Source organism: Spinacia oleracea, chromosome 5 (genome assembly GCF_020520425.1).
Source record: "Spinacia oleracea cultivar Varoflay chromosome 5, BTI_SOV_V1, whole genome shotgun sequence".
Taxonomy (NCBI): Eukaryota; Viridiplantae; Streptophyta; class Magnoliopsida; order Caryophyllales; family Amaranthaceae; genus Spinacia; species Spinacia oleracea.
Genome location: NC_079491.1, coordinates 68,253,386 through 68,267,473, shown reverse-complemented (window position 1 = coordinate 68,267,473; position 14,088 = coordinate 68,253,386).

The following is a 14,088-nucleotide window of genomic DNA, read 5'->3' as shown; positions in this document are numbered from 1 at the left end:
ATTTCTGGGTAAAAAAATGTCATAAATAGCTATTGATTGCAAAAATTAACAGAAAATACGAATTACCCTTGTAATTGAGGGCTCCAATGGAGGAAGAGGTAGAATTCAAGAGCTCCAATGGAGGAAGAGAGAGAATACTAGAGGACAGAGAGGAAAACTGGAAGAGAGAGGAGAGAGAGAGTTGGCTTTGAGGCAGTATTATTACTCAGGGAATTGTTACATTAGGGGGGCCTAAGGTAATGTATTACACCAATTTGAAGGGGAAAAGTTATGGGCCTTATAATCTAACCCCAATCCAGGCCTATGATTACAATCAATAATTTTTGCTCCCTTAAATTTTACTGTCCATTCCACCCATTCCAGGCGACCCCTAAATAGTGTACTCCCGAACTAAAATCTAACGATTGAAGTTTATCAAGCGAAAATGACATTTTTTACATTAGCATGGTCCAAGGTCATCAAGAAAAGGAATGTGGCACTCAGTACAAGGAGCAAATTAAATCTTGGCCGTGCAAGCAAGGGAGCCCCATGCTCACTCTCGTTCTCAACCGCAAGCATTTTCGTCTTCTACCGGAGAAGACTTCACCAAGTTCTTTGACAAGTTTTCGACTAGCCAAGCGGAAAGAGTAGAAAATTTTGAGAGATATTGGCGAGACATGAATTTCCAATTGGAGAAATTGTCTCAAAAATTTGATTGAGTACGAAATGGAGCTCCTCCTCAATCTATGGGAGCATTGGTAGATTCCAACGCGGTCACTTTGAGTCGTGACACATACTATATAGAGCCCCCCAGACCCAGTGAAGACTCTTCCACCTCAATACGTGCTAGGCATGCACCTTTGGGGCACCAAGAGAGCCAAGAAGACCCTCCGACTTTCCAAGATAGCTAAGAAAGTCAAACATTATCTCCGATCCTTGACGAAAGTGAACCAAGTCCTAATGAAGTGAAACAAAAAGAGGAGGAGGTAGAGAGAAGTAGGGGACCTCCACCCTATAAACCATATCTACCATTCCCTCAAAGGAAATCCAAGGCAAAGTTAGAGAAAAATTATTCTAAGTACGTTAATAGATTTGATGAAAATTATGAATGTCAACATCCCGTTCTTAGACATTATTGCCGAAATGCCGGTCTATGCAAAATTTCTCAAGGATATCCTCACCAACAAGAGAAAAGTTTAAGAACGGGCAATGGTATCCTTGATGGAAGTGTTTGTAGGAGAATAAAGTTAAACATAATAACATGTGCGGAACAATCCCCAAAGCCAGGAAACATGTATAAAGCACAGATTAAGCAAACTTACATTCGAAGCGTGTTTTCCACAATAATCCGTCAACGAACACGAACAAAGAACTCCACTTGTCGTTCCTCTACTTGGTTCACCGACACGATCAGATCCGTCTTGATTATCGTAGCTTAGACAATCGATCAAGAGATTTGCTTTTTGGGATGAACACACTATGGAGGCACAGAGAGAATTAGGGTTCTCTGTTTTCTCCTAGGGTTGTGTGTAATCTGAATTGTGATTGCCGTAGTTGGAAATTAGGTCATAAGGTTATTAACATAACCTTACTAACCGACCAAGCCATAAGGCAAGGCCGGCTAGCAAGCCCGCGCAGCATCACACGGACACGCACAACGAGCTGGGCCGTGGGCCGCGCTGCTGCTGCTGTGTCGTGGTCTTGGCCCGCGTGCGCACACAGCTGCTCGGCCATGGGCCAGCGCTGTTGTGTCGCCTTGCTTGCTTGCCTAGCGCGCGCGCCCATGGGCCTTGAGTGCTTCGTGCACTCGGCTCGTGGGCCGCTCCTCGTATCCGCGTTTAATATATTTCCGATATATTATTTATCGTTTCGTATACGACGAATCACCGTCGTACGATACGATTTATTCGTTTCGCCTAGCTTACGAATATTCGCGATACGATATACGATTCCGATGCAAGGTCGTATCGTATAATACGTTTCCAACTTAAATCCCGAAAAGCTATTAAATGAATTTCCGATTCATTTAATCCGGTGATCTGTTACGTGTCATTGGTGTGACCTTGTAGGTTCAGTCAAGAGTAAGTTGTGAGTTCAATATCCATTAGAACTCACTGATCGGAAGCATTGCTCCAGCTAGCTGTTCCGATCACTTGATCTCACCGAATTAATTGTTCGCAATTAATCTGAACCTTGGTATTAGACTTAATGCACCTTGGGTGAAGGACATATTTCCTTCAATCTCCCACTTGTCATTCAGACAAGTGTGCATCCACATTCCTTTGTCGCTTAGTTTTACTTACTGAACATAAGGTAAGATCCAAGCCATCCTTACTAGGTCCAGAAGTGTTTCTCGGATTACAGAGTTCAACTGTCAAACTTTTGCAGAAGGTTAAGCCTAACCATTTTGAGCACGGCCATGCATTTTGCAGTATCTAACTCTCCGAGAGGCCTTGTTACACAACAAAACCATATCCTATCAAAGATAGGAGGACAATCCATTCTTGCAATCTATGAACAATCACTTTGATTCATAGTATGCCCAATAACTGCTTTTATAGCCTCCTTTTACGGTGCGACGTTTAGCTAGTATCAAAGCGAACTAATTCTCAAACGAGCAGATATAATCGCTCATGTTCCGAGGAACGGTTTCTAATCACCATTAATGAGAACTACCTATGATATGACTTTAATCTCTTAAAGCGTTCTCATGGTCAATCCGATACAAGTTCCAATAAGTATCTATGCAAAAGATTCTGACATCCAGTCACTCTAGTTCAAGAAACAGAACTAAGTAATCTACTTGCAATCTAATCTTCATTAGTCATTGGTCGTCCACCTTTCAATGACCTGGATTAGGGATCATTTGTGACTTCAATATTCAAGTTCACTTATGGGTATTTCTTTGCCAAAGAATCCATCTTGACATCCCATTTGAATAATTTGAATCACATGGACTTATCATTTAATTCTAAACCACAATTAAATGAATATGAAATAAATAAATTTCATAAATATGAAATGGTTAAACCAATTGTTTTAAACATAGATCTAACAGATGTTCTAAAACAATACTTAGAAAATCAAAGCCATTCTCCAACATGCTTGATTCCCATGGTTGCTACATGTGCGTTGTGTTTCACTTGTGGCAACGGTTTAGTCAATGGATCCGCGACGTTGTCGTCAGTTCCAACCTTGCAAATCTCGATTTCCTTTCTTTCAACGATCTCTCGAAGTATATGAAATCGCCGCAGTACGTGCTTGGACTTCCGGTGGCTCCTAGGCTCCTTTGACTGGGCAATGGCTCCGCTATTGTAACAATACAAAGCCACTGGTCCTTCAATGGAGGGGACAACACCAAGTTCTTCGATGAACTTCCGAATCCAAACAGCTTCCTTTGCTGCTTCTGAGGCAGCAATGTACTCGGCTTCAGTTGTAGAATCCGCAATAGTGCTTTGCTTAGCACTTTTCCAGCTTATTGCTCCGCCGTTGAGGCAGAACACAAACCCAGACTGTGATCTGAAATCATCTCTGTCGGTTTGAAAGCTTGCGTCCGTATAGCCCTTAACAATCAACTCATCTGTACCACCATAAACCAGAAACTGATCCTTGGTCCTTTTCAGGTACTTTAGGATGTTCTTGGCAGCAGTCCAATGCGCCTCACCTGGTTCTGACTGGTACCTGCTCGTTGCACTGAGTGCGAACGAAACATCCGGCCTTGTACAAATCATAGCATACATGATGGATCCAATAGCCGAAGCGTATGGAATTCCACTCATCTTTCTACGCTCATCAGATGTTTTGGGACACTGATTCTTGCTTAGATATACGCCATGTGACATGGGTAGATGGCCTCTCTTGGTTTCCATCATATTGAACCTAGCTAGCACTTTGTCAATGTAAGTGCTTTGGCTTAGTCCAATCATCCTTTTAGATCTTGATGCCCAATATGTACTGTGCCTCTCCTAAGTCCTTCATTGAGAAACACTTCCCGATCCAAGTCTTTACAGACTCCAACATAGGAATGTCGTTTCCAATAAGCAGTATGTCGTCAACATACAAGACTAGGAATGCAATTTTACTCCCACTGACCTTCTTGTATACACAAGATTCGTCTGATTCTTGATGAAGCCAAACTTATTGACTGCTTCATCAAATCGTTTATTCCAACTCCTTGATGCCCGCTTTAGTCCGTAGATGGACTTCTTAAACTTGCATACCTTTCCTTGGTTCTTTTGATCGACAAAACCCTCCGGCTGTGTCATGAACACAGTCTCTTCAAGAACACCGTTCAAGAAGGAAGTTTTGACATCCATTTTCCATATTTCATAGTCATGAAAAGCGGCAATCGCAAGGATTATCCGAATAGACTTAAGCATCGCGACTGGAGAAAAGGTTTCATCGTAGTCAACGCCGTGAACTTGCCTGTAACCTTTTGCTACCAATCTAGCCTTGTATATGTATACAATTCCATCTTTGTCTTTCTTCAATTTGAAGACCCATTTGCATCCGATAGGTGTGAACCCATCCGACAAATCAACCAAATCCCAGACTTGATTTTCAGACATGGAGTCTATTTCAGATTGCATGGCCTCTAACCATTTAATGGAGCTTGGGCTCGTTATAGCTTGCTTGTAAGTCAAAGGTTCATCACTATCCAATATGAGAACGGCTAAGTTTTCAGTCAAGAGGACGCCTGTCCATCTGTCCGGCTGAAAAATAGTTCTATTTGACCTACGAGGGGCAACAACGTTTTGAGGAACTACTCCCACTGGCTCTTCTAAAGACCTTGGAGGTTCATCAACTTGAATTGCTTCTAAAGAGTTATGAGTTCGTTGTTCGTCTCGAATCTCTTCGAGGTCTATTATTCTCCCACTTGTCAATTTGGAAATATGATTTCTTTCCAAAAAGACACCGTCACGAGCAACGAATACCTTGTTGTCTGACTTGTTGTAGAAGTAATACCCCATAGTTTCTTTTGGATACCCAACGAAGAAACATTTTTCAGATTTGGGTTGTAGCTTGTCCGAAATTAATCGCTTGACATATGCTTCGCAACCCCAAATATTCAGAAAAGACAACTTTGGAAGTTTCCCAGTCCATAATTCGTATGGAGTCTTTTCAACAGCTTTTGACGGAGCACGATTCAGTGTGAGTGCTTCTGTTTGCAACGCATGTCCCCAGAACTGTAAAGGAAGTTCGGCTTGACCCATCATTGACCTGACCATATCGAGTAAGGTCCTGTTTCTCCGTTCCGACACTCCATTCCATTGAGGTGTCCCCGGAGCAGTCAATTCAGAAAGAATACCGCATTCTTTTAGATGGTCATCAAACTCGTGGCTAAGATATTTACCTCCTCGATCCGATCTTAGAGCTTTGATTTTCTTGCCATGTTGATTCTCTACTTCATTTTGAAATTCTCGGAATTTCTCAAACGATTCAGACTTGTGTTCATTAAGTAAATATAGCCATATCTACTGAAGTCGTCCGTAAACGTTATGAAATAGCTGAACTCACCTCTAGCTTTCGTACTCATAGGCCCACATACGTCCATATGTATTAGCCCTAGTAGTTCGCTTGCTCTTTCTCCCACCTTTGAGAAAGGTTGCTTTGTCATTTTGCCAAGTAAACAAGATTCGCATTGATCAATCTTCTCTAAGTCGAATGATTCTAGAATTCCTTTCCGTTGAAGTAATTCCATGCGCTTTATGTTTATATGGCCTAATCGACAATGCCACAGAAATGCGAGATTCGAATCACCAGTTTTAGCCTTTTTGGTATTTATGTTATAAATGTGTTTGCTCGTATCTAGCACGTAAAGACCGTTTTCTTGTTGTGCTGAACCATAAAACATTCCATTCAAAGCAAAAGAACAACTATTGTCTTTAAATTGAAAACTAAAACCTTTAGAATCCAAACTTGAAACGGAAATGATGTTTCTGGTGATACTAGGAACATAGTAACAGTTTTCTAGTTCCAAAACAAACCCACTAGGCAAAGAAATAAAATAAGATCCTACGGCTAATGCAGCAATCCGTGCTCCATTTCCCACGCGTAGATCCATCTCGCCTTTATCAAGCTTTCTACTTCTCCTTAGTCCCTGTGGATTGGAACATAAGTGTGAGCCACAACAAGTATCTAATACCCAAGAAGTAGAATTAGCTAGATTACAATGTATAACATACATACCTGAAGGAGAAGCAACGTTTCCGTCCTTCTTCTCTTCCTTTAGTTTGGGGCAATCTCGCTTGTAATGACCAATTTCATTACAATTGAAGCATTGCGATGTAGATGGAGAACGATCCTTCTTCATCTTCTTCTTGGATGGCGCCACTTGCCTTCCTGAAGTAGATGGAGATGCACCCTTGCTTTGGATCTTCCCCGGAACCTTTTTCTTGATTTTCTTACTCTTTACTTTTAGTGATGCTTGCTTATCACTTACAAAGTCCAATTCGTACTGATGAAGCAAGTAAATTAGTTCACTAAGAGTATTCTCCCTTTTCTTGGAAAAATAGAGTAGTTTGAATTTCTTATAACCAGGGTGAAGAGAATTCAAAAGTATTCCCGCAGCTGCAGAATCTGGGAATGGATCACCAAGTAACTCAAGCCGGTTGAGAAGCCCAACCATTTTCTTTGTATGAGTTCTGATTGGTGTCCGTTCTTTCATTTCAAGATCAATGACCCTTTCCCTTGCTTTTTGTCTTTCGACGTCAAAGCAACAACCCAGTGGAGCGTTAAGCTTTAGATCCTCAAATGAATTTACCAATTCAAAAACATTTTGGTCGACATGTTGACCACTATGTTGGAATCTACCACGACATATATCCCTAAGATGCCTTAGGAGTGCCCATGGCTCGTATGCAACGAACCTTGCACTCCAATCATTGGGGATATAGCCAAGAATAAGATCCATCACTAGCGATACGTGGCTTGCCCACGTATAGTGCTTTTCCGGAATCATATCCTTTGAGTAATAGCTGGGGATGGGATGGTCAACTACATATTCAATGTTGTTCCACCTGAGGACTTGCCAAATCTTCCTCTCCCAATCAAGAAAGTTTGATAGGTTCAATTTTACATCCAGAATTTCAGTTACTTTAAGTTGTGTTTTGATTGCGGCCATTTTGATTACTACAATCGATTTTTTTTTGCAATAAATAACCATTCATACAATTCAATAACTTTGAAATAAAAGCAAAAACATGCAATCATTAAAGCTATTAAAACATTTCATTCATGCAAAAAGCAAAAACATGGTCCGAAATGAATGAAACGATTCCAAGACCCCAAAAGTCCTAAATCCTTAAGCAGCTTTAGCATGTCTTAAGTATTTTAAGATTTTAGGTAAGCAAAACCTATTGCTAGTAACCTCCAAATTACTCTTGGTTAATAAATTAATGCCATAATTTATCCCATTTCCACAACTTAATGCCATTGTTGTTTGAGTTATAACCACAACCAACGTGCTCCTTTAGGACGCCTTACCATCTAAGTCAACTAAAATAGCACATCGCTTTAGCGTAAACCTACTATCTTAGATCCCTAGATTTTTGTAAGTGTTGATTTGGAAGGCAATTTTTAAAACTCAATATTACTTGGACCTAGTTGTTTCTATGTTGGTTCGATTATTTAGTGAACTTAAAAACTAATCGATTCATAGGAAACAACCTGTTCATGCAAAGCATACATACATTCATACATTCACGCATAATATATATATATATTAAATTGCATAAATAATTGGTGATCTAGTATGGCCAAAAACTTCTTGTCTTGAAGCATCCAATCTTCATCACCTCCTTGTTAGCTTGGCATCGTCTTGAATCTTCGTTCAAATGCTAACTTAAAGTTCTAAACTAGAAATACTTGAAAATAATAAATTACATCAAAATTTCCATGGTACGCAGACCATATTTTAAAACTTTACATTCAAAGATAGAACGGTGCGCAGACCGTATTTAACTATCCTAAATTTGGCCATACTAGTCACTTGGAGTACCTACATTGCATAAAATATATATTCTACGCATTCACCCATTCGTATGCTAAAACGAATGACCCATGTTAATATGCAAGTATTTACGTGAATTAATTAAAATTCACGTTCACATAAACGCGTCCTAAAAGATTAATCAATTTCCAAATTATTAATCCTTAGACTTTATTCTAATTAAAATTGATTTTAATTAAAATAATGTGACCTACGAAATAATTAAAATAATTATTTCATTTTAATTTCATTTAGTGGCTCCCACTCAAAACAATAATTATTCCGGATAATTAATTATGAAATATTAAATTAAAACTCGCGGCCCGGCCCAAGCAAATAAAATATTAAATTAAATATCCCGTTAGCCCAAATTAATGCAAATAAGTCAAGCCCAACAAAAAAAAATTATCATGTGCTTACTTGGGCTAGGCTTGCGCCCAACCCATTGGCATTGCGTGGCCTACGATGCATACGAGCATAGCCCGCAGCCATCGCAGCCGTCGCATGGCCTACGAGGCATGCGAGCATAGCCCGCACACATCGCATGCCAGCGCACGCGTATCCGCAGCATCGCTGCTGCCCTACGTGCCTTGCTCGACTCGTCGTGGCGCATCGCTGCACCATCGCAAGGGCTTGCGCCCTGCAATGCGCGCAACACACGCCCTTGACCTCTCGCCAAGCGCGCGCGGCACGCAGCGTGCATGCTGCTGCCCGCGTTGCTGCGACTCGATTGCGCACGGTGGCTCGCATGGCTCGTCGAGCCACACGCCCACCACACACATGTGTTCGTGCCTTTGGTTCGTGATACGGACCAACTTAATTAAAATTAAATTTAATTTCACGAACTTGCATTAATTTTATTTTTCAAAAAAGTTACGATTTTTATTTTCGAAAAACAACGATTTTTAACGATTCAATAAACTTTAACGACAATCCAATTTCGTAAAATTATTAAATCAAGGGCTAACAATATTCAAACTTTTAAGAAAGAACGAATCAACATTTAAAGTTTGAACTTTTAATTAACAAAATCCGAAACTTTATATCGTTCATAACAATTAAATTTCAGATTATTAATAATTTGGTTTAAGTGCGATTAAAATTAACGAAACCATTCAAAATTTTAATCCAATAATTTTTAAAATTAGCCACTGACCCATGAAATTATACCCCCTTCCCCAATTAATCGAATTATTAATCCAAAATTAATTAAAATTCAATTAGGGTTGTAAATTTTACGAATTGGGGAAAGGAAAAATTAGGGTTTATACTTATCAGAAAAATCTTAAATGTTTACCATAGATTAAGCATGTACCCAGCAACATTGTGTCAAAATTTCAAGCAATTCTGAGTAGTTTAGGTCGACCTTTTAATTGAATTACTGTCCGACACATTTAATTTTTAATAAAAAATTAACAAAAACGCCCAAAAACTGATGCTTCGAGGCCTGTTTTCGCAATTCTATTCTCATGAGTTGATCTTAGAAAATCTTTTCTCATCAGATTAGGGTTTTAAAAATCGAAAAAGCGAATATTTTTGAATTCGGAACTGCCAATTTCGCAATTAATTCCATAATTCGAAAAAATTTCGAAAAATCAACAAAAATTCCAAAAATTTCGACAATGCAAAAACAATAATAAGGATGATATTTCATGCTTTGAATACATAAGGCTCATGATACCAATGTAGGGGAATACAGTTAAACATAATAACATGTGAGGAACAATCCCCAAAGCCAGGAAACATGTATAAAGCACAGATTAAGCAAACTTACATTCGAAGCGTGTTTTCCACAATAATCCGTCAACGAACACGAACAAAGAACTCCACTTGTCGTTCCTCTACTTGGTTCACCGACACGATCAGATCCGTCTTGATTATCGTAGCTTAGACAATCGATCAAGAGATTTGCTTTTTGGGATGAACACACTATGGAGGCACATAGAGAATTAGGGTTCTCTGTTTTCTCCTAGGGTTGTGTGTAATCTGAATTGTGATTGCCGTAGTTGGAAATTAGGTCATAAGGTTATTTACATAACCTTACTAACCGACCAAGCCATAAGGCAAGGCCGGCTAGCAAGCCCGCGCAGCATCACACGGACACGCACAGCGAGCTGGGCCGTGGGCCGCGCTGCTGCTGCTGTGTCGTGGTCTTGGCCCGCGCGCGCACACAGCTGCTCGGCCATGGGCCAGTGCTGTTGTGTCGCCTTGCTTGCTTTCCTAGCGCGCGCGCCCATGGGCCTTGAGTGCTTCGTGCACTCGGCTCGTGGGCCGCTCCTCGTATCCGCGTTTAATATATTTCCGATATATTATTTATCGTTTCGTATACGACGAATCACCGTCGTACGATACGATTTATTCGTTTCGCCTAGCTTACGAATATTCGCGATACGATATACGATTCCGATGCAAGGTCGTATCGTATAATACGTTTCCAACTTAAATCCCGAAAAGCTATTAAATGAATTTCCGATTCATTTAATCCGGTGATCTGTTACGTGTCATTGGTGTGACCTTGTAGGTTCAGTCAAGAGTAAGTTGTGAGTTCAATATCCATTAGAACTCACTGATCGGAAGCATTGCTCCAGCTAGCTGTTCCGATCACTTGATCTCACTGAATTAATTGTTCGCAATTAATCTGAACCTTGGTATTAGACTTAATGCACCTTGGGTGAAGGACATATTTCCTTCATTGTTTAGTGCCATAATCCTCAACAAGTGACCGACTACCCCTATCAAGAATGGTGACCCCGAAGGTAATCCATACCGGTAAGGATTGGAAACTTGGAGGAGAAAATTGCCCACTACGATTTGGGGGATAGTGTTATCCTAATGCACTTATGCGTTTGCCAAAAATTGAATTGTGGGGACTTGAAGTCCACGAGGGTGACGATCCAACTAGCTGATGGAACCGTGAAGCACCCCTTAGGAGTTCTTGAAGATGTGTCGCTTCAAGTTGGAAAGTTCTATGTTTCGTGCGACTTCATAGTCATGGACATGAGAGAAGATAGGCTAACACCCCTCATTCTTAGAGACAATTCTTGTAGACGGCCGGGGCATTGTTTGATGTGAAGAACGGGAGGATGAGTTTCATGCACCATTGGTGAAAAAATCTAGAGTTCAATCTCTACAAAGCTATGAAGATCGAGGCCATACCATGCATCGGTGTACAAGGTGGGCGTGATTCACGATGTCACTGATGAGTGACATTTATGTCGCTCATAGGGTAGTAATTTAGGCATTAATTGAGTCGGTTTTATTATATTTTTAGCATTTATAGTATTTATTTTGCTTGATTTATTATTTTGATTATTTATAGCTTAGTTTAGCGTAATTATAATTTTTATTAGCTTTTAGGTCCTATTTTCTTAATTTATTGATTTTTCTTTATTACGATAATTTTATACTTAGTTTTCCTTATTTATTTTCTATTTTCTATTTCCATTTTATTATTATTACTATTATTATTATTATTATTATTATTATTATTATTATTATTATTATTATTTTGTTTTATTCTATTTTGTATTTCTCCTTCGTGTTTATTTTTTATTTGTGTAGGTTGTGTAGGTGACGGCATGGAGTATCGATTCACGAGTTTAAAGGACCGATCTAATTGCATTAAGTGGTAAAAAACAAAGTCAAATTTCGCCTAGGAAAGGAACAAGGCTGCGCAACACTATCCTACACCACCATCTCCTTATCCTCCACCACACCACCTCTCCTCTTTCACTGCCTGCTGCACTGCACGTTGCTTCACAACACAATAGCAACAACCACACCAAAACGGCCAAAACCGCAGCCCAACTGCCTTCAATCATCGTCAACCACCAGGCCAACCGCCTTAACAACACCCACAACACCAAACTTAGCCCACAACCACACAACAATTCAGCCAAAATCGACAAGAAACAGAGAAAAACAGAGTATATTAGTTCGTTCGAACCCGTATCGAGTTCGACCGAACCGAAAATCTAGAGTTCCTGATTGTATGAGGTTCGGTCGAACATCAATGGAGTTTGCCCAAACCGACAAAAGTTCGCCCGAACATCACAATTGTTCATCCGAACCTATTTAGCGCTCAATTTGGGTACTGAAATCTCCTTTGTAAGCTTGTGCAGGCGCTTCTACTTGGGTGTGGGCGCACCCTCCTTTAATCCCTTATTTTCATTTGAATTTGTCCAAGTTCCTACAAAATTAAAATAAATGAATAAAACAAAATAAAACAAAGGAAAAACGATCTAAACTAAGAAATATTAAGAATTAAACAAAAACTAAAAATATAAGCAAAATTATTGAATAAAAGAAGAAATAAGAACGAAAACTAGATGAAAATGATAAGGAAATAAAGGTTTAGAGCGACAAAAATGTCGCTCATCACCATTCCCGACCTCTAATGGGAAAAAATATATTTTTCTAGCGGTGGACTATGTCACCAAGTGGGTTGAGGCAATAGCTAGTCCAAATAATGATGCACGAGTGGTGAAGAAGTTCTTCAAAAGAACATTTTCCAAGATTTTGAGTACCTGGAGTACTCATAAGTGATGGTGGATAACATTTCCTAGAAAACAAATTTGAGGCTCTACTGAAGAAATATGTAGTGCACCACCGAGTGGGAGTTGCTTACCACCCTCAAACCTCCGGGAAAGCTGAGGTATCCAACCGAGAGATCATGATCATATTAGAGAACACGGTTGATAGATGAAGGAAGGTTTGGAGCAACAAGCTAGATGATGCGTTGTGGGCCTTTCGGACAACTTTCAAAACACCGATTTGCACTATCCCATACCGCCTTGTGTATGGAAATCTTGTCACCTTCCGGTTGAGCTTGAGAACAAGGCATTTTGGGCAATCAAGCACATCAACTTTGATCTTAAGGCTTTTGGAGATAAGAGGATCATTCAGATTAATGAGCTAGAGGAGCTCCATTTTGAGGACTATGAGAATTCTAAGCGATACAAGGAAAGGACAAAGAGTGCTCATGACAAGAAGCTTTTGCAAAGAGAGTTCAAGGAAGGGGAGAAGGTCCTACTCTTTAACTCTAAGCTCCGACTTTTCCCAGAAAGTTGAAATCTAGGTGGTAGGTACGGCCCACACGAACAAGAACGTTTTCCCTAATGGTTCTACCTGTTGGAATTAAATCTTGAAAAAAAATTCCGCCCGACGACCCCAATCGGGTGCGCATACAATGTGAAAATGGGCGAGTAATTTTCCCGACGGGGCGGTGGGAGCCCGTCGGGCGGACCATCGGGCGGATGCGAAAAGACGTCTTTTGGACGTTGGATTTGGATCCTCGTGATTCCTTTGTAACAACCTTATTAAGTATGTTTTAAGGGCTATTAACCTTTCTGATTATGGTGAGTTAAGTGTGTTTAACTTCCTATTGATTAAGGGGGTTTTAACTCTTCATTATCAAAGGGTAACTGTCATGATTAAGATCATTGGATTCCTTTGAGTCCTTTGATTTCCTTGGGCTGTTTTATCTCCTCCACTAATCCTATAAATATATGCTTCATTTCTTGTGTTGTCTACAGAAAAATCTCTCTTTTATCTTCTTCTTTTCTTCCTCTCTTTTGGGCATAAGTTCTAGTAACTCCATCTCATACCCAAGAGTGCCATTGTGTGTAGAGAGTTGTGTAAACCTTAGAGAACGAATCGGTGAATACAATTGTGCACCCCGATTGCACCGAATCTAGTTTTCAAAGCAGTGGTTTGGTTACCACGGCATAACGAGTTCCGTAAATCCTACTTTCTTGTTCTTCATATTAGCTATGAAAACACTTAAAATACAAAAATTTGAAAATGAGATATTATGTCTATTGTCATGGCTAACTCTATGTTGAACAAGACTCTTCCCGACCTCTCTAAGTTGGAGCCTCTTGATCGCAAGAACTACAAGAGATGGTCACAAAAAAATTTGATCTTTTTTGAACAACTTGAAATATATTATGTGATATATGAGGATGTGATTGAAGCCATTGAAGCAAGCAAGGCGGTAGCACCAGATTCCTCCCTTTTGGCGGAAGAAGTTAAGAAGGCGGCCGAAGCATTTACCAAGAAAGAGAAAGACAACAAGCTTGTCCGGGCTCACATTCTCCGTCATGTGAATGAAATCTTGT